The sequence below is a fragment of the Ambystoma mexicanum genome, chromosome 8 (genome assembly GCF_040938575.1).
Source record: "Ambystoma mexicanum isolate Mex_15411 chromosome 8, UKY_AmexF1_1, whole genome shotgun sequence".
NCBI classification, from domain to species: domain Eukaryota; kingdom Metazoa; phylum Chordata; class Amphibia; order Caudata; family Ambystomatidae; genus Ambystoma; species Ambystoma mexicanum.
Genome location: NC_090929.1, coordinates 98516009 through 98536512, shown reverse-complemented (window position 1 = coordinate 98536512; position 20504 = coordinate 98516009).

The following is a 20504-nucleotide window of genomic DNA, read 5'->3' as shown; positions in this document are numbered from 1 at the left end:
CTCATGCAGGGATTACAGAGCCACGGCTTGCACCCTTAACCACCTGAACTTTTTTCTGACCTTCTACACCAGTTTACCTACTGGTAAGGTGTTATTGTCACAATATCTGAACAGACTGTTAGCACACGAATAGACTAAACGCATACCTTTGTCTACAGCAGGTTTGGTAATTGATTAATCGTTCAAAGGAGACGTCGGCGGTGAGGCATGACATGTGTAACAGGCAGAAGAACAAACACCCACTGACATGTTTTCTGACAGGCTCAGAATTTGACATGTTATGGGTACAAAATGATTTTACTTCTGGAATGTTCCCCATTATTCTAGTCCGCCATTTGTATTTGTCCGATTACTTTAAATTGTAACATGTCGTATATAGGATTGGGTATGTATGATTGTTTTCATGAATTATGATCAAATTGTAAATATGGTGCTCTGTTGATTTTTGAAGCTTGTGATTCTGTGGTATGAAATGTAAATTTGATAATATATGTTTGTAGTATTTGTATAAGTTTTTCAGGTTTTAATTAACCAATTACACTATAAATAAATAAAATCAAAATAAATACATTATTCTATTGTGATGCTACTATACATTGCAAACAAAAAGGGTACTTGGAATATTATTGATATCCTGCTGAGTTCCTCCCCGTGCACTGTGCTGTGTGATGTTCTGTCTTAGTAAATGCAAAAGGACAAAACACGACAGTGATGTGAGCACACAAGGAAGCCCAGCGCACAGTCATGTGTCACAGTGAAATATGCCGGCGGGAGAGGGGATTCTGGGAGAAGCGGTCTGGATTACTCGGTGGCGTTAAGGACAGGGGTGTCTATCGGAGTGTGGAATGAGGTGTCACCCTGCCTGCCACTCGCCAGCGCTTGATAGAGACCCAAGCTCCATTTATCAGTGGTCAGGGCAAGATCCTGTGAAATTGGGGTGCAGTTGGTGTCAGAGGCCGCCTCTGCCTCTGCTCTCTCTCTCTGACAGGCACATCCAGTGCCAGTGAGGAACGCTGGGCCAGATGTGTGCGTTAGAATAGGAAGCAGGCTTTTTATTTGAACTCAGTGATGCCTATTCAAACAGAAATAGAGGGACAGATTGGATTTAATGCGGACATAGCTCGAAGGAGCAGTAGAGCCCCTTCAAAAAGTGTTTTTTTTTTTTTTGCTGAAGGAGCACTTTAACCATGGGGGGCTATACATAGAAAAGAGGGGGCGGAGAGGCTGGTTGAGTCCGTGTTGCATAAGCTCTTTGAGGCCATACCAATGGCAGTAGGCGCTATACAAATATCATATAGCATAACGTGTAGTGGGGAGGGGGGTGAGGACATGCCTTTGGGATACTAGGTGATGGCACGCTCCACAGTAAGATTTTACATGCATGCATTATATATATATTTACAATTTAAGGCATAGGGGCACGCTTCCCAAGCTTCAGGCATTTTTTAGATAAATGTCCAAGCTGGGATTAGAAGCCAGGGTTCCTGGGTTCAACTTTCCAAATGCCTCTTGACCAGCCTAGAAGGAATGTTATGATCTATTTTAGTGTGATGCAGTGCAAAGCCTCTCTGTGTCTTGTTGTAACACATTTTTATATGTCTCATCACATACAAAGTTTACAAGTAGTTGCATCTATTTCACGGAGTAACCCGTTAATTACTGAAAACACGGGGCTATTGGCGATTGCACACAACCAACTACAGAATGTCTTCAATGCACCCCTGAAACATCACGAATAACCGCTGTGGCGAATCATCTTCCGGGGCACCAGTGGTCCAGGGTTGAATATGGGTTTCTAAACCATCAATCAGCCCCACACCTCTAGTACACCAGAAGGGATCCAAATAGATTGCAACACCAGTAAATTATAAACCTCCTTATCCAATTTTGATAACGTGGACAGAACGGCAGGCATATCTCTGCAAGGTCGTGGTTAGTTGCAACACAGAAAAAATATAATTATTAACCAATGATAAAAGTGACTGTCCAGTCAAGGTTGTATACAAATATCTACGTTATTATTATCACAACAGACAGTTCTAGTACACTACAAAATACAGCCCACCCGGTAAAGGAATACAGAGGACAGACTGTTTCAAGAAGGAAAGGGGAGCACTCTGGATACTGACAGGAGGGTAGTCGGTAAAGTAATTAAAAACAATGTTCAAGGATACTTGTTCTCAGCACAAAGGGAGCAATGGGTTGTAAAATGTCACTAGGGTCCTTTGCAGAAGGACCAGGGGGACAGAACCACACTGCACCTTGTGCTCACAAGGGTTGAGTCTGCTCCAGGATGCTTTGCGGCACCTACGACAGAGTTCCAGAAGGGAGACAGCTGCAGGTATCAGGCAGTTCGGCGAGCGAGGATGGACAGAGGGCTAGAGGCTGGCATACACAGCAGCTTGGGGTCAGGAATAATTGTCTAAGTGCTGGTTAGCGGGACTGAAACACTAATTGAGGTGTCTTGGATGAAGTTAGTGACTGCTGCTTGACAATAGACAATGGTGCATTTGGTTGCAGTTCGAGGGGCTCGACTGTCTCGAAAATGTCCTTTCAGGCAGATGCTGGTTGAGGCTCCTCTCTGCACTCCTCCAAACTTCTTCGCTGGGCTTGTGTCGTCCTTTAAGGTGGACAGCCAAAGCTGAGGAGAGAGTTGCAGGCACCAGCCTTGTCCTGGGTTTGGTTCAGAGACTCTCTGGTCCTCCCCATCTAGGACGCTTGCTTGCAGAGCCTAGCAGTGCACGCTGTGTGCTGGCTGGGTACCAGTTCTAGAGCTGCTAGAAAGTCCTCTGGATTCAGTATCTCTCTCTGTTCCCTGGGAGATGTTTTGGGGAGGGATCTTGCTTCCCTCTTGAAAATCCTGGCCTTCCTTCACTGGCGGAAGCTGTAAGGCAGACTGTACCTTCAGCCAGCATCCAAATGAGTCCTTCTTGTCACTCCTTGTGAAGTCTTCAGATGATCTGCTAAGAGAGGAGCTCCGCCCTCTTTTAAAGCCAAATGGACCCCAGTGATTGGTGCAGGCTAAGCCTGCCTTAATGAACCAATCCTGGGTGCCCACCAACAATCTTCTGTTATGTGCGAAGTCCTATCCAGAGTGCTTTGCAACAGGAAACGTAAAGGGATGAAAACATCTACTGCCAAGTCCCACCCATCTACCTGTCTGTTGTGGATCAAAGGGTCTTTCTGGTTAATTGAGCTCTCTGTGGTCCCTGATCAGAGTACAGGTCTCCCTTGAAGTTATGGCGAGAACAGACTTTCTGTCTCCATCAAATCACATACTTGTACCTTCCTGAATGGGGCGGGATGACCACTGTAAACAGTTGTCCCAGACATGACATTCACTGCCCTTCATACTAAGGGATGAGAACTGACTTCAAGCTGACACAGATGCATATCAAAAGGCTGTTGGGCATCCTGTCCTTTCTCAGTCCTGCGACCAGGCCTCCTGCAGGCTTGCTTCAATTAAATCTAATCAGTATCCGCTGCCACCAACAGGCGGACAAAGGATAGGGTGGATCCATGGAGCCTTTGATATTTAATTAGGCTGGTCATGGCAGGAGGAAGGTGTTGCTCTCCTCCTCTTGCTGCTTTCATGTACTCCTGGCTGTCACATTCCAACTGAACATGCCAGGAGGACTGCGACTGTTGTGACTTTGTGTTTGTTGTGAGGTGAGCATAGGAATATGTGTGCGGATTAGCCCACATATTTTCCAAGGTTGATCTCATATCACTCAATTTGTTAAAAATATATTTTAAAAAAGCACAGCCGAGTGCACACCCGCCGTGCAGATGGTCGAATTCCTCACAACCCCAAATTATAATATTCGAAATATTGGGGAAGAAACTATCATCAATTGGGGCAGGTCAGGTGGTGATGCTGTGTTGTGCTGTCCTACCTCAGCGCATGTCTGCACGATTAATAGTCCTCTCTTTTTTTCTACATCGCGGTGGGCCGAGAAGGTTACAAACCATGGGTGCAGAAGAAGAGAAAGGACTTACAGATCGCTACAGCCTCACTGTTATTCGGCTGCACGCTAATGCTTGGCTCTGCAGCACCTGTACTGTAGCCTGTGGTTCCATGCCTCCTATCTAACATGAAATTGCTTTTTCAAGCGCTTTCGTCTGCTTAGAACTCCCAACAGATAGTTACCTTTAAAGTGAATATAACTGACTTTGCCAATGAGACAATGGCACTCTACTCGTCCGCCATGTTGTTGTGGCGGACGAGTAGAGTGCCAAAAGCAGCTGTTTTGCAGTACAGCTTGTGAGCTCCCCCATCATGGAGGTAGCAGTTCCTGTTCTGGATTCAGTCATCATTACCGCCATATTGGAGGTCTGTGGCGTGTGCTCCACACCTTTCTTTAGCGCATGGCGGAGCTGAAGGTGCTGCCGCTCTGCTGTTTCTGCCATGTTGCTGAGACTCACATACAATGCCTCTACCAAAGGGTGAACTGGGAGCCAACGGAGGCCTTGGGAAATGTAATCAAAGTGATCCCATATTACACATTTTCAGCAAGCCCAATCCCTTTCCTATGAGAACATTTGAGAATAAAACAGGTTACGAAACAAAAGAGGCTCAGGGTGCACAGGCCTACTGGGACATCTCCAGAGTTCACTATAGGCCAGTCCGCCCCAGGCCATCGTGCAGAGGCCTACTGGGAAATCTCCAGAGTTCCCTGTAGACCAGTCTAGACCTTTTCTTTGCGTCCGCAGCTCTAGTTGGTTTCCAGCCGAGGGGGGCCAGCTGATTGTGGTGGCATTTCTGATTCTGCCAGCTATTCTGCAGCTGAAACTGGCCGAGGTTAGCTGGAGTCATCCTGGACCAGGGTTTCAGAGGGTGGCAGGGAAAGGAAGGGAGTGGGACAGGGGCATGGGGAGTACCTGTGACCTTCAGTATTAAACCTTCAGGGCCAAAGACAAAAGGACACACAATGGGATTAGCTCGCTGAGCGTGACCCCCAAGAAATCGAATCCCTGGTATATTTTGCAAGCTGAGCTAATGACTCACTGGATTTAATGCAAGAACCCCCTTCTCCTTTTGCTGGTGGTGAGCAGCGAGGCACGGCGTGTACACCACTCTGTCTGGGTGAGGGCGAGTTGGAAGGGACGAATCAAGGCAAAGGGAAGATACCAAAGGTGCAGGCAGTCTGGGGTGCCTGGAAACAGAATAGTAGATTAGGCACGGGTCCCGGAAAAGGGACGTATGGGAGGGGACACCCACGCATTGAGTGCGGGGATGGAGAGGGTGCCCGAAAACTAGGTTTTGGGGGTCCCCACTGAGAGCAGTAGGTATGGGGAGGACACTCAAGCACCTGTGACATAAACACTGGCCATAAACACTGTGGTATAACAGAAACTCTGCACTAGTGCAAGGGCAATTATCAGTAGGGTACAGACACATAATCTCTCACTGGCCATAAACACTGCAGTATTGCAGAAATTTTGCACTAGTGCAAGGGCAATTATCAGTAGGGTACAGACACATAATCTCTCACTGGCCATAAACACTGCAGTATTGCAGAAACGTTGCACTAGTGCAAGGGCAATTATCAGTAGGGTACAGACACATAATCTCTCACTGGCCATAAACACTGCAGTATTGCAGAAATGTTGCACTAGTGCAATAAGCAGTGGGGAATAGACCATAATCTCTCACTGGCCATAAACACTACGGTATTACATAAAGTTTGCACTCGTGTTAGTCCAATTAGCAGTAGTGAAAAAAACTGCCCTACCGCAAAATTGTTCTTTAAATACATTTTTTCATCAGGGCAATATCTGCCCTAGTTGTAGAGCTTTGCCCTGGTGGAAATAGACATTAAGAAAGTATGCTTTTTTAAAGTTGTATTTACCTTTATTTGGCACTGAACCATAACAGGCACAAAACAACAGAAGCAAAACCAGCATTAGAACTACAGTCATTAACAAGAAATTCCTAAAATGTAAAAAAAAATATTTGTTCAAAACATACACTTCATTAAGAGTTAACACAAAGATGCTAAGGACATAACATCAATACTGGGAGGAGAAAAGACTTGCAACCCACCTTGCCCATGTTTAACAGCCCACTCTGTCTTATACTCTCACTGATCCCTTGGTCTTAAGAGTCAGGATCGATGGATGAATTTAACTACCGGATAAACAATTTGAAAATGATCTGTTCATTTTCAAAATGCTAGTGCCCCTGCCATAGTACTGATGCCAGCTGATCTTAACAATGGTTTCAAGTAGGGCCCCCTCAGTGCTCTAAGACAAGGGCAGGCACACCCCACGACTTTGTGAGGCAAGGAACGGGCTAAAGGCGGGCTAACAAGGTCTATAGAACATCCATAACCAAACTCTTGTTTGCACCTTAAATAGCTTGGACCCGTCTTGAGCCTAAGGCAGGCTTCCTCCATATCCATCCTGGCCTTAGCCAATGGCAGCGTCTTGACTCAGTGGGATGTAGCCTTGGTGATATCTCCAGGGTGCTCCCAGAGCTTAATTACTCCCACTTCAATCAACAAGTTCTTCCCATGAACAGCCCTGGGCAGGCTCTTGCCACCTTCCAGGCTAAGCACTTTAACCAGGGCATCACGATGTTCACACAAATCTGGGGTATACCACAACCTCAACCAAAATAAGACTAGTTTAATGGAAACCTTATAGCCTAGCGGGCATACATCTACGTCAATATGTATCAGTGCATTAGATGGTCTCCTGGAGAGCAATAGAAAACGCTACAAAAAAAATGTGTTTTCTATTGTGCGCACAGCTGAGCATTTTGAATGTCCCCAGAGTTCTGACCCAAAAAGGACTGCAGTAGCAGCTTGTGTTTTTAATACAATTCAACTGCCGGCCTAATCGCACCCATACCACGCTGACTACAAAATGCCCTTGGAGCACCACTATTTTTTCCAGCGTGAAGCAGGCCTTATACACCTGTGCCGCCCATCGCCCATTTTTACGTCCCCAAGTAGACATAAGGCTTAACTTGTTCCAGTGTACGGGTCCCCAAGTAGTCGTAAGACCTAACTCGTTCCAGTGTACGGGTCCCCAAGTAGACATAAGACCTAACTTGTTCCAGTGCATGGGTCCCCAAGTAGACATAAGACTTAACTTGTTCCAGTGTACGGGTCCCCAAGTAGACATAAGACTTAACTTGTTCCAGTGTACGGGTCCCCAAGTAGACATTAGACTTAACTTGTTCCAGTGTACGGGGTCCCCAAGTAGACATAAGACTTAACTTGTTCCAGTGTACGGGTCCCCAAGTAGACATAAGACTTAACTTGTTCCAGTGTACGGGTCCCCAAGTAGACATAAGACTTAACTTGTTCCAGTGTACGGGTCCCCAAGTAGACATAAGACTTAACTTGTTCCAGTGTACGGGTCCCCAAGTAGTCGTAAGACTTAACTCGTTCCAGTGTACGGGTCCCCAAGTAGACGTAAGACCTAACTTGTTTCAGTGTACGGGTCCCCAAGTAGATGTAAGACCTAACTTGTTCCAGTGTACGGGTCCCCAAGTAGTCGTAAGGCTTAACTTGTTCCAGTGTACGAGTCCCCAAATAGTCATAAGACTTAACTGGTTCCAGTGTACGGGTTCCCAAGTAGTCATAAGATTTAACTTGTTCCAGTGTACGGGTCCCCAAATAGTCATAAGACTTAACTGGTTCCAGTGTACGGTTCCCAAGTAGTCGTAAGAATTTAACTTGTTCCAGTATACGGGTCCCCAAGTAGTCGTAAGGCTTAACTCGATCCAGTGTACCGGTCCCCAAGTAGACGTAAGACCTAACTTGTTCCAGTGTATGGGTCCCCAAGTAGTAGTAAGACTTAACTTGTTCCAGTGTACGGGTCCCCAAGTAGACATAAGACTTAACTTGTTCCAGTGTACGGGTCCCCAAGTAGACATTAGACTTAACTTGTTCCAGTGTACGGGGTCCCCAAGTAGACATAACACTTAACTTGTTCCAGTGTACGGGTCTCAAAGTAGACATAAGACTTAACTTGTTCCAGTGTACGGGTCCCCAAGTAGACATAAGACTTAACTTGTTCCAGTGTACGGGTCCCCAAGTAGTCGTAAGACTTAACTCGTTCCAGTGTACGGGTCCCCAAGTAGACATAAGACCTAACTTGTTTCAGTGTACGGGTCCCCAAGTAGATGTAAGACCTAACTTGTTCCAGTGTACGGGTCCCCAAGTAGTCGTAAGACTTGACTTGTTCCAGTGTACGGGTCCCCAAATAGTCATAAGACTTAACTTGTTCCAGTGTACGGGTCCCCAAATAGTCATAAAACTTAACTGGTTCCAGTGTACGGGTTCCCAAGTAGTCGTAAGAATTTAACTTGTTCCAGTATACGGGTCCCCAAGTAGACGTAAGACCTAACTTGTTCCAGTGTACGGGTCCCCAAGTAGTAGTAAGACTTAACTTGTTCCGGTGTACGGATCCCAAAGTAGACGTAAAACCTAACTTGTTCCAGTGTACGGGTCCCCAAGTAGACATAAGACTTAACTCGTTCCAGTGTATGGGTCCCCAACTAGTCATAAGACTTAACTTGTTCCAATGTACGTATCCTGAAGTAGACGTAAGACCTAACTTGTTCCAGTGTACGGATCCCCAAGTAGACGTAAGACTTAACTTGTTCCAGTCTACAGTTGGCCACCGTAATATCTATAGCCTGCTGTTTTGCATGCTTGGGTAAGAAAACGATAGACTCTGGCTTATCAACATTTATGGACAGTTTTATCTCCCTGCATTTCTCAGTAAAAACCTCCAAGGAGGCTCTAAGTCCCAGAGGAAAAGTGAACAATGCAATTGTGTCATCTGCAGTAAAGAGCACGGGATACTATACCAAACCCGTCTTTGGGGGGTCCAGGCCATCAACACAAATGGCAGAAAAGACTTCTTCAATGTAGGGGGAAAACAGAAGAGGGGCGAGGCCACACCCTTGCTTCACTCCTCTTGTAGCATTAAACTGGGCTGGGACCTCTCCCACCAGCCCGTGGCAAACCACCGCCCTGTTGTTACAATATAGTAAACAAATAGGTGAAATCAGAGAAGCCGCCATGTTCCTCCCAATCAAGACCTGCCACAAAAGATCTTGAGGCACAGCATCGAATGCCATCTTTAGATATACAGAGACGGCATGGACTTGAACGTTCTTAAGGTTGGGTATTCCTTGATAATCACATTCAGGCGGAAGCTCTGATCAACCATTGCCATCCCCTTTTGAAATCCCCTTTGAAGGTTGCAAATGATGGTCTTTTCAGTAACCCAAGACTGGGCATGCTCCAGCATTCCTTTTGCAATTTGTGACTTAGTGTTAATTGGACGTGCAGCGATGCAACATTTCTGAAATACTGCACCAGAACTTAGAAATTTTAATTCGAGGAAGGGTGGAACTGTCTGATTTTCGCATACACACCCCTCTCTACCACCGGGAAGTGGGTACTATTTATGAAACATTTTTATTTCATTAGAAACAAATGAGAAAGTTGTCCCAAGGGGATTTCTGAAGTCCTCCTGGCTCTCCAGTTTCCAATACTATAAATGATTTAGCCCCCAGGTGTTTGCTCTAAAGGCTGCCATCAGCACTACTGTTTTGTGTTTACAGTTGACGCGTGTCATCACCTGATCAAAATAACTTTATAATAACTTAATGAGAGAACTCTGCATCTGTTAGAGCTTTTTCAAAGCGTTGCAGATCGCAAGTCGATGATGTGTACTGGTGTAAACATTTTCATAGCTAAAAAGAGAAATAATTAAGAAACAACCCAAAGAATTGCTCGCGCTGTCATCTGTAGAATTTGGTGGATCACAGACAGCAAGGTGGCCAATGCATGAAAAGAACACATGTGCTGAGTCAGCAGTTTGCAGTGCCTCACAGTGAATAAATGAGTGAACAGCGTGTTTATGCAGTGCTCGAGAACGAGATCCCTCCCTGTCTCTAGGCAAGTCATAAAAAGGAGTGTCCACCTGGCCCAATTAAATAAGTAACATTGTCATCAATAGCATAGTTTCAATTACTTAAAAAATAATAAATAGATTGAAGGTGGGAACCAGTTCATTGAATAGTGAGGCCCAAAGTGCAAAATGGCACTTCCTCTGGGTACCTCCCATGGAAAGCCTTGTTACAGTGAGAGGCAGAGACAAGATGGCACCACTTCCTCTAAGGACTCTGTAGGCGATGATTGGTTGTGTTTGGAGATGAAATACAGTCTGTATCGTATGGCCGGTCTATAGAATTTTCCTAGTCTGAAGGAGCAGAAATTGCCAATGGCAAGGGAGTTTCAGCTGGCCAATCGACTTCTACTTGGGTCAGCCCTTATGGATACCGGAGCTGGGAAGATTTTTCAGTATGCCTTGCAACAGAGCAATACCATCCATCTAGAAATGGTGCCATGCCACATACCCATCGTGCTCCTCAAGATTGATGACTGGATGAAATCTTGTACTTCTTCATTAGAAGGTTGCTAGGATTCGATCTTAAGGAAATATATATTATGATGCCTGCATTTAAATCAGTGTCTTCCGTCCCACTGGACCAAGATGGAGGATCAATTCTCTTCACTCAAATTTTTTCTTTCCTCTGCCCTGTGGTGCCTCACAAAACTCCAAACCCCTTGTTCCTGTGGTAGGCTTCTCGAGGGTAAGCGGTATTCAAGCATGGATGTATGTAGATGATATTCTCATATTATTTCAGAATCCTGGAGCAGTGGGTTGTCACATCCAATTAGCAAACAGGCTGTTACAATCTCATAGATTATTTCCTGACAGAATTCATGTGGTTTATACTCAATTCAAATGGGCCTTCCTGGCACCAAACACAATAAGAGCGCCTATAAATCGAAACGAAACTTAGCGAAGTCTTCAGTCCCAAGTAATATCCCTTAGGATCCTGGCCAGAATGACTGGTCTCTTGCCCTCTTCTGTTTATTCAATCTGTCCAGAGCTGTTCATTAAAGGGCTCTTCAATGATAAAACATTTGGTACACCTAACATAAAGGACTAGGCTTTGCAGAGAGGCAAGAAAGGAGTTGGCATTGTGGCATTCTCATATCTATAATAAACGTAGTTGTGGGTTGGTTGGAGAGGCTACTAGCGCGCCAGGTGTCTGGTGATTACATGAAGGCAATAGTATGACTGATATTCGCTGTTGCACTGCGTGCGGGCAAAGTCTGCTCCCACCGCACTCTTAAATGCAACAAAAATGTGTTTTGCCACCCCACAGTTTGCGCCAGTTGAAAAGAGATTTATTTGTGAACGTATCTAGTACTAGTGAAGACTTGTTTCCTGATGCAAGGAGATCGGAACTCCTAGGAAGAGGCACAGGGATTTTACCCACATATTGGAATCGGCACAAACTATGAAGAGGCATTTAATTACTTGCCAATTAGTATATGTCTGGCTTTGAGGAAGACCACGGCCGAAACATGTGTCGAACAGACACTACTAGCCATTCACAAATAAATCTATATTCAACTGCCGCAAACTTTGTGATGGCAAGAAACTTTTTAATTCTCATATGTATACCTGGAATGGCAGATCTTTGTCGCATTAGTGGTTTAGAGAGTCTAGCAGGTTGAATATGCAGATGTCAGTTGCGAATGGACAATCTGTCAGTAGTTTGTGACATTAACCAATTGGGAGGGACCAGATCCAAGACCTTCTTGAGTCTGTCATAGGACTCTGGGACATTTTGCTGAGGTTTGTGCTTCCCTAATTGAATACAGAATACAGAACTTTCAGCGGGAAAAATAGAGTGTTATTAGAGTGCTTGATGTGATTCATTTGTAAATGAGAGCCTACCCAGAATTCCTCCTTATGTTTTGCATAATGCAGACAACACACTACGCTTCTGATCATTTTGGTCTCACTTGTGGTACCATTCTCATTTCTGGACTATGTTGTACTACTCTGGAGAGTGCTGTTAAGGGGGGAATCATGTGTCAGAAGTTGCTTTTGCACTACTAAATATGGGATTGTATGGTAATCATCAACAAGTGGAAGTACATTGCTTAGGATAGTAATGTTCATGTTACTCTTGCTTTAATGGAAGGCTTGTACTTTGTGAATCTAATACTTAAAAAGCTTTCTAAAATGCTGAAAACCTTCGCTTTGATCGGTAAATGTGTATGTCATTTGCTAACAGTATATCGCTATCCATGCCTTAACTACTTCACCAGATTACTGACAAGGAGGCAGCTGTGGAGGGCTGGAGTGATTTGGTTCAAATCCTCACTGTCTAAATCACGGGCCCACAAAGAGTTCTCCTCTTTCAGTTTTACACAATGTATACCACATTTTAACTTCCAAATTGTTGATTCAAAAAAGGCTTTCAGGACAAGGATGCAATCTGATGCAGTGTCTACGTGTTTTGCACTGGAACAAGGAGGTGTGGTTTCTAATCAAGTCTATCCTACTTTTGCAAATTGTGTGATTTTAGGCAGGCAACTTCATTTCTGTTTTTTTCTCTGTTTTTCCTTACTTTACAACCTCAGGCGCACTTAGAAAGACGTCTACACCGAGCATTGAAGTATACCTAAAGAATTGCCTTGCAGTCCACATTTTAATCTCCTTGTAAGTAAGGCAAACTGGGCTCATTTCTTAAAACTGTAAGCCATGTAATACAATGCAACGCAATGTGGTCTTCTGTGGAGCCACCTCGCCCATTGTGGTGCTAGGTTTTGTGTAATGGGGAGTGGGGGTTGGTGGGAACTAACGGAGGGGTAAGTTGCTAGACCTGAAGTGTTCATGGTTGCAGGCAAACCCATTCTCGGCCTGCTGGTGTATTTCTAGGCAGCTGTGGAGAGGAACCTTGATATGTCTGCATCCACAGGGGGCGCAGGTGTTTCAATCCTGATTGGTTCTCTACCATCAAGGCCTGCTCGGAGAGCAGGGATGGGTGTGGGTTTTTGGGGGGATGCACAGGGTGAGGTGGTGGAAGGGACAGTGTGCATAAAGTGACAGCCAATGGGCATTATAATTATAATTGGTTATTTATAACGCACTTAATACCCAGAGGTTTCTAAGCGCGGACCTGGGCATTGAACCTGTGTTGCTCCGCGTGGAACCTGTGTTGCTCCGCGTGGAACCTGTGTTGCTCCGCGTTGAACCTGTGTTGCTCCACGTGGAACCTGTGTTGCTCTGCGTTGAACTTGTGTTGCTCCGTGTTGAACCTGTGTTGCTCCGCGTGGAACCTGTGTTGCTCTGCATGGAACCTGTGTTGCTCCGCGTTGAACCTGTGTTGCTCTGCGTTGAACCTGTGTTGCTCCACGTAGCCTTGCTTCCAAGACAAGCACGTTGCCCCTGAGCTAACCTCTCGAATTCAAAGTTAAAAATCGGGAAGCAATGTATATAATATGTTCAAGCAATTAAAGCCAGGATCATGAGCTGCATGAAAAGCGCCGAGAAATGGTCCACAGAAAAATATCATGGCCGCAACTAATGTGATGGTCTGTTACCGATCAATAATCTGCATTAGGTGCAAAATAGTCTCCAGCAGCAGAGTATCGAGAGTGAAGACATGGTGCATAATATTAACCAGCAGCAGACAGGGTGCAGAATATTACCCAGCAGCAGAATATCAGAGGTTGCAGACAGGGAGCAGAATATTAGCCAAGAGCAGAACACTGAGAGTGCAGACAGGGTGCAGAATATTAACCAAGAGCAGAACACTGAGGGTGCAGGCAGGGTGCAGAATATTACCCAGCAGTAGAATATCAGAGGTTGCAGACAGGGTGCAGAATATTAACCAAGAGGAGAACACCGAGGGTGCAGACAGGGTGCAGAATATTAACCAAGAGCAGAACACTGAGGGTGCAGGCAGGGTGCAGAATATTACCCAGCAGCAGAATATCAGAGGTTGCAGGCATGGTGCAAAATATTAACCAAGAGCAGAACATTGAGGGTGCAGACAGGGTGCAGAATATTACCCAGCAGCAGAATATCCGAGATTGCAGACAGGGTGCAGAATATTAACCAAGAGCAGAACATTGAGGGTGAAGACAGGGTGCAGAATATTACCCAGCAGCAGAATATCAGAGATTGCAGACATGGTGCAGAATATTAACCAAGAGCAGAACACTGAGAGTGCAGACAGGGTGCAGAATATTACCCAGCAGCAGAATATCAGAGGTTGCAGACAGGGTGCAGAATATTAACCAAGAGCAGAACACAGAGTGCAGACAGGGTGCAGAATATTACCCAGCAGCAGAATATCAGAGGTTGCAGACAGGGTGCAGAATATTAACCAAGAGCAGAACACTGAGGGTGCAGACAGGGTGCAGAATATTAACCAAGAGCAGAACACTGAGGGTGCAGGCAGGGTGCAGAATATTACCCAGCAGCAGATTATCAGAGGTTGCAGACAGGGTGCAGAATATTAACCAAGAGCAGAACACTGAGGGTGCAGACAGGGTGCAGAATATTAACCAAGAGCAGAACACTGACGGTGCAGACAGGGTGCAGAATATTACCCAGCAGCAGAATATCAGAGATTGCAGACAGGGTGCAGAATATTAACCAAGAGCAGAACATTGAGGGTGCAGACAGGGTGCAGAATATTACCCAGCAGCAGAATATCAGAGATTGCAGACAGGGTGCAGAATATTAACCAAGAGCAGAACACTGAGAGTGCAGACAGGGTGCAGAATATTACCCAGCAGCAGAATATCAGAGGTTGCAGACAGGGTGCAGAATATTAACCAAGAGCAGAACACTGAGAGTGCAGACAGGGTGCAGAATATTACCCAGAAGCAGAATATCAGAGGTTGCAGACAGGGTGTAGAATATTAACCAAGAGCAGAACACTCAGGGTGCAGACAGGGTGCAGAATATTAACCAAGAGCAGAACACTGAGGGTGCAGGCAGGGTGCAGAATATTACCCAGCAGCAGAATATCAGAGGTTGCAGACAGGGTGCAGAATATTAACCAAGAGCAGAACACTGAGGGTGCAGACACGGTGCAGAATATTAACCAAGAGCAGAACACTGAGGGTGCAGACAGAGTGCAGAATATTACCCAGCAGCAGAATATCAGAGGTTGCAGACAGGGTGCAGAATATTAACTAAGAGCAGAACACTGAGAGTGCAGACAGGGTGCAGAATATTACCCAGCAGCAGAATATCACAGGTTGCAGACAGGGTGCAGAATACTAACCAAGAGCAGAACACTGAGGGTGCAGACAGGGTGAAGAATATTACCCAGCAGCAGAATATCAGAGGTTGCAGACAGGGTGCAGAATATTAACTAAGAGCAGAACACTGAGAGTGCAGACAGGGTGCAGAATATTACCCAGCAGCAGAATATCAGAGATTGCAGACAGGGTGCAGAATATTAACCAAGAGCCGAACACTCAGGGTGCAGACAAGGTGCAGAATAGTAACCAAGAGCAGAACACTGAGGGTGGAGGCAGGGTGCAGAATATTACCCAGCAGCAGAATATCAGAGGTTGCAGACAGGGTGCAGAATATTACCCAGCAGCAGAATATCAGAGGGTGCAGAATATTACCGAGCAGCAGAATATCAGAGGTTGCAGACAGGGTGCAGAATATTAACCAAGAGCAGAACACTGAGGGTGCAGACAGGGTGCAGAATATTAACCAAGAGCAGAACACAGAGGGTGCAGACAAGGTGCAGAATATTAACCAAGAGCAGAACACTGAGGGTGCAGGCAGGGTGTAGAATATTACCCAGCAGCAGAATATCAGAGGTTGCAGACAGGGTGCAGAATATTAACCAAGAGCAGAACACTGAGGGTGCAGACAGGGTGCAGAATACTAACCAAGAGCAGAACACTGAGGGTGCAGGCAGGGTGCAGAATATTACCCAGCAGCAGAATATCAGAGGTTGCAGACAGGGTGCAGAATATTACCCAAGAGCAGAACACTGAGGGTGCAGACACGGTGCAAAATATTAACCAAGAGCAGAACACTGAGGGTGCAGACAGAGTGCAGAATATTACCCAGCAGCAGAATATCAGAGGTTGCAGACAGGGTGCAGAATATTAACTAAGAGCTGAACACTGAGAGTGCAGACAGGGTGCAGAATATTACCCAGCAGCAGAATATCACAGGTTGCAGACAGGGTGCAGAATACTAACCAAGAGCAGAACACTGAGGGTGCAGACAGGGTGCAGAATATTACCCAGCAGCAGAATGTCAGAGGTTGCAGACAGGGTGCAGAATATTAACTAAGAGCAGAACACTGAGAGTGCAGACAGGGTGCAGAATATCAGAGGTTGCAGACAGGGTGCAGAATATTAACCAAGAGCCGAACACTCAGGGTGCAGACAAGGTGCAGAATAGTAACCAAGAGCAGAACAGTGAGGGTGGAGACAGGGTGCAGAATATTACCCAGCAGCAGAATATCAGAGGTTGCAGACAGGGTGCAGAATGTTAACCAAGAGCAGAACACCGAGGGTGCAGACATGGAGCAGAATATTACCCAGCAGCAGAATATCAGAGGTTGCAGACAGGGTGCAGAATATTAACCAAGAGCAGAACACCGAGGTTGCAGACAGGGTGCAGAATATTAACCAAGAGCAGAACACTGAGGGTGCAGACAGGGTGCAGAATATTAACCAGCAGCAGAATATCAGAGTTTGCAGACAGGGTGCAGAATATTAACCATAGAGAAAGTAACGTGATCGTAAAAAAAAGTGTTTTCAAATAAAATATATATATGCACACACACAGGGTAAGGCACTGAAACGGTTTGCGACCTTTCTCCAGCCCACACTAATTCCGCAGCTCTCTCATCCCTCGTCCTAGATGCTCACCACAGCTGCCCGAGCAGTTCAACTGATTAAGGAGATCTTGGGATGTACACAGGAAATGGCTGCCCTTGCCTCTGCTCCTGGCCGCAAGTCGTTAGGATGTGATGGCTGTGTGGTGGCCCGTGAGAAAGGAACCGGTCCTATTTTCGCTGGACACGTGCCCCCTTCCGACACAGTCAAGTCACAATTGGTTCTGCTTGGCAGCCTGGTGACAATCACTGCGACAAGGTCAGGGGCTGATTGGGCACGCCATGGTCAATTAAGTTCCTTCTCCTCCCCAGAGGTGGCCGGCCCACATGAGAGTTAAGATGCGGGCTGTTAAACGAAAATGGGGTAGAGACGGGCCTGCTCTGCCGCATCAGCTTTCCACAGGCCTAGAAGGTTCTGGGCTTCAGGCTCGGGCTCACCCTTAAAATAGACAAAGGATTTGGATATTGATAGCAAAGTCTTATGTGTATGTGTTATTTATTTGCAGAGCGGTCATTGCATAACTTAATCGCTTGTTTGCACTTTCAGAAAAATGCTGCTGTGGTCCATTCCAAGTCTCCTATTAGAACAGGTAGGTGTTGAGTTGTGAGTAGCAAGATATCAGGTCGGGGGCGAGTTGGAATCGTAAATCTTCACAGCAGTTGGAAGCGATTGCCCCGAATAGTCTGTCCCATTGAGTCTTACTCATTTCTAGACTGTATTCAGCATTATTCTGTATTTTTAAATCCATTTCTGCTTCCACAATCTTTGCCATTTTGTAAATTAAGAGGTGCACCTTAGTGCTCGGTGGTCACTGTCCGGATAAACATGATCCGTGCATGTACAGAAGCTTCTTGCAAAGGTCTTACTTCTTTTCTTTTCTTCCCATCCCCCTCGCCCCCCTCAAACTGCACTGCTGAAATATCTCAGTCTTCCATTCGGTAGGCCATTGTTATGGGCCTCATTCCAAGCCTGGTGGTTTAGAAATTAGGGTCGTCGGAGCAGTGTTACGAGTTCAGCAGCAACCCGCTGGTAGCACTGGCGCGTTACTGCCAAACTCGTAATGAGGCTCTCGGTTTTGATAGTCTACGTTTTCGGTTGACTTCATTTGGTTGATTTGACCTAAAACATAAGTGTGTATGTGGGTAGGCCAGGACGGAAGTGTGGGGGTACAGGGTGTGAGATAGGCATTGAGGCATATGGGGACTCCCCTTAACAAAACAAATTGAATTTAAGGCGGCCAAATGTAGTCGATCAAAATGTAGACTACCAGTCTGCTAAACAATGTAGAGCCCTTTCATTCTCTTGCAATCGCTGTTTCTCAGCAGGCATATGAATGGTTTCGAGCCTGCCAAGGTGGATGTCGGTGTTAAGAGTCAACCTCTCTGTCATACTTTTTTCATGACTACCCTAATTTATGCTCGCATTAGTTTGGGTTGCTTTCCAGATTATTTGTTCTGCTGGCAAATGTTCTGAACTCAATCACCATCAATTCAACAAAAGCTGCATGCAGTGCAGTTTTATACACTAATGGCAGTGGCCTCATTACGAGTTTGGCGGTAACCCGCTGGCGCTACGGGCGGGTTGTCGCTGAACTCGCAACACTGTTTCCGGAGCCTGATATCCCAGTGCCACCTGGAATATCAGGCGGTGGAAATTGTAAGTCTCCATTCCCATAAAGGGTATCAGGAAATAATATCCCTCTATATATGGTTGCCGTATATAACGTCGGCGGAGAAAGGTAGTGGCAACATTATATAGGTGACCATATATATAGGGACAGGGGCAGCAGGGGTAGCAGGGGTGTCCCCGCTCCCCTTGAGAAGAAAAAAAAGGATTTGGGGGTTGGAGGGTTGTCCCCCGCATGTTCCATGTAATAATGTCCCAAAACAGCCATTTTACTGGCGATATTTTTGAGGGGACATTATTACATGGAACCCCATAGAGTCCCATGGGACTTCACGGGAATGGGGACACGGAAGCACCGGCACAGTTGCAAACAGTGCCGGTGCTTCCATGGCAACTCTGCCTACCAGGGTCGCTGCGCCCGGCAGGTCAGACCAGGTGGGCGCAACGGCTCAGGAAGGCAAAGTTGGAGTGCGGCGACCCGGAAAGTGTGACGGTAGGGTGTGACCGACCCCCTTATCTCCAGACCGCCACACTCGGAATGTGGCCCAGTGTCTTTTATTTAAAAGTTCCTATCTGCGATCAGGTGGCTGGATGGGTCATGGGGGACAAGGGATAGAGTTTAAATATGAGCATGGAAATATGATTTTTTATCCATCAGGGGGAAGTCAATTGCACGTGAATTTGATGAGCAAGGCAGGGGCGTTCCCCTCTGATGCAGCTCTGCACGGCTGGGCGTCTAAGCTCAGGAGAAGAGCAGTGTTTCAGGAGTATAAAGCTGCTTGCTGACTTGGGCCCTAGGTTTTAGGCATGGTGCAGTGCTGAAAGGTCATGCACTCTAGTGTAGAAGGCCTGTACACCTCCTTAGGGATGTTATGTGATTACTGATGATCGCTTGAATCCAGCTGTGCGCTCCAAATCGCTTTTCATTCCGTTGAAAGTGGCCGAGGTCAGAGATGTTTTTATGGGAGGGCAAAAGGGGCACTTGCCCCCCACAAGGCTGACTGATGTAAGGGCGTAAGATTCCATGATATTTTATGGCATGCTGCTGAGGTTCTAAACCCATTGCCTGTCTGTTTTGACAAGTACATTCTGCCTAGATCAATTCATCATGTAATGCCTTCTGTGTTAACTGTGGTATACATACGCTGTGTGTTCCTAATGGCACCACCATGTAGCATTCTTTCCTTCCTGTGGGAAGTATGTTGATCATGTGCAATAGCTAAAGTTGAAATGCATATTGATAAATTGATCGCCACAATCGTTTAGCAGTTAGCTCAGTGTGTTATGCACTCATTGCAGAGATATGTGTTCATTTGCAAGACTAGAAGAGCGCATTCCAGCAAAACCGGCTAAGCCTTTCCTATGTTTGAAGTTTGTAAGCCTGCCTGCATATGTACCTGGTTTTACAGCACAACAGCTGCTATTATCAGCAATTTACCTGCACCAGATAGGGGTTGCTATAAAAACTAACATATTGTCTGTATGGTGAAGGTCTAGACATTGGTTTGTTCAGATCGGGTGTTGTAAAACCTGGGCATCACATCCAATGATGAGCAAAAACTGTTAGTCCAAGAGGTGAATAAGTATGCAGATTCAAGACTGTGAAACAAAAGCGTTCATGCTTCTGTCCTGGCTTTGTCAGCAGACGACACAGTGATCCTGGTCAAATCATCTATTATCTCTTACATTACTGTGCTGTCCTCTGTGAGGTTTGCCTTCATGCATGCAGTGGTATTGTTTAGCCCATTAGTTGATCTTTCTTCTTATGTACGCCATTTGACTGGAATGGGTGGTAGACAGAAGAGAGCGGACCAGATGTTGCAGGCCTCGGGCAAACATATTTTAAGGTCTGCTCGTTTGACACAAAAAAACAGTTTGCTTTTTTTGTAAAAGTCAAAGGTTTTTATGCACGTTTATAAATGACAATGTCACAAGCCATTGTTTTGAAAGTATGCAAAGCTTTAAAATAGGAAAGGAAAACCCAGGTTAACTGTGTTAAATAACATCGATTGGTATGCTGGTATTTATATACTTCCCTTGATGATGTAGAGAATTAATCTAGAATAATTCCCATTTTGAGTAACACCCTTCTATAATATTTTTTTTTTTTAAATGCTCATGTTTGGTAATGTGATTTGTGTACTTTCCAAGTCA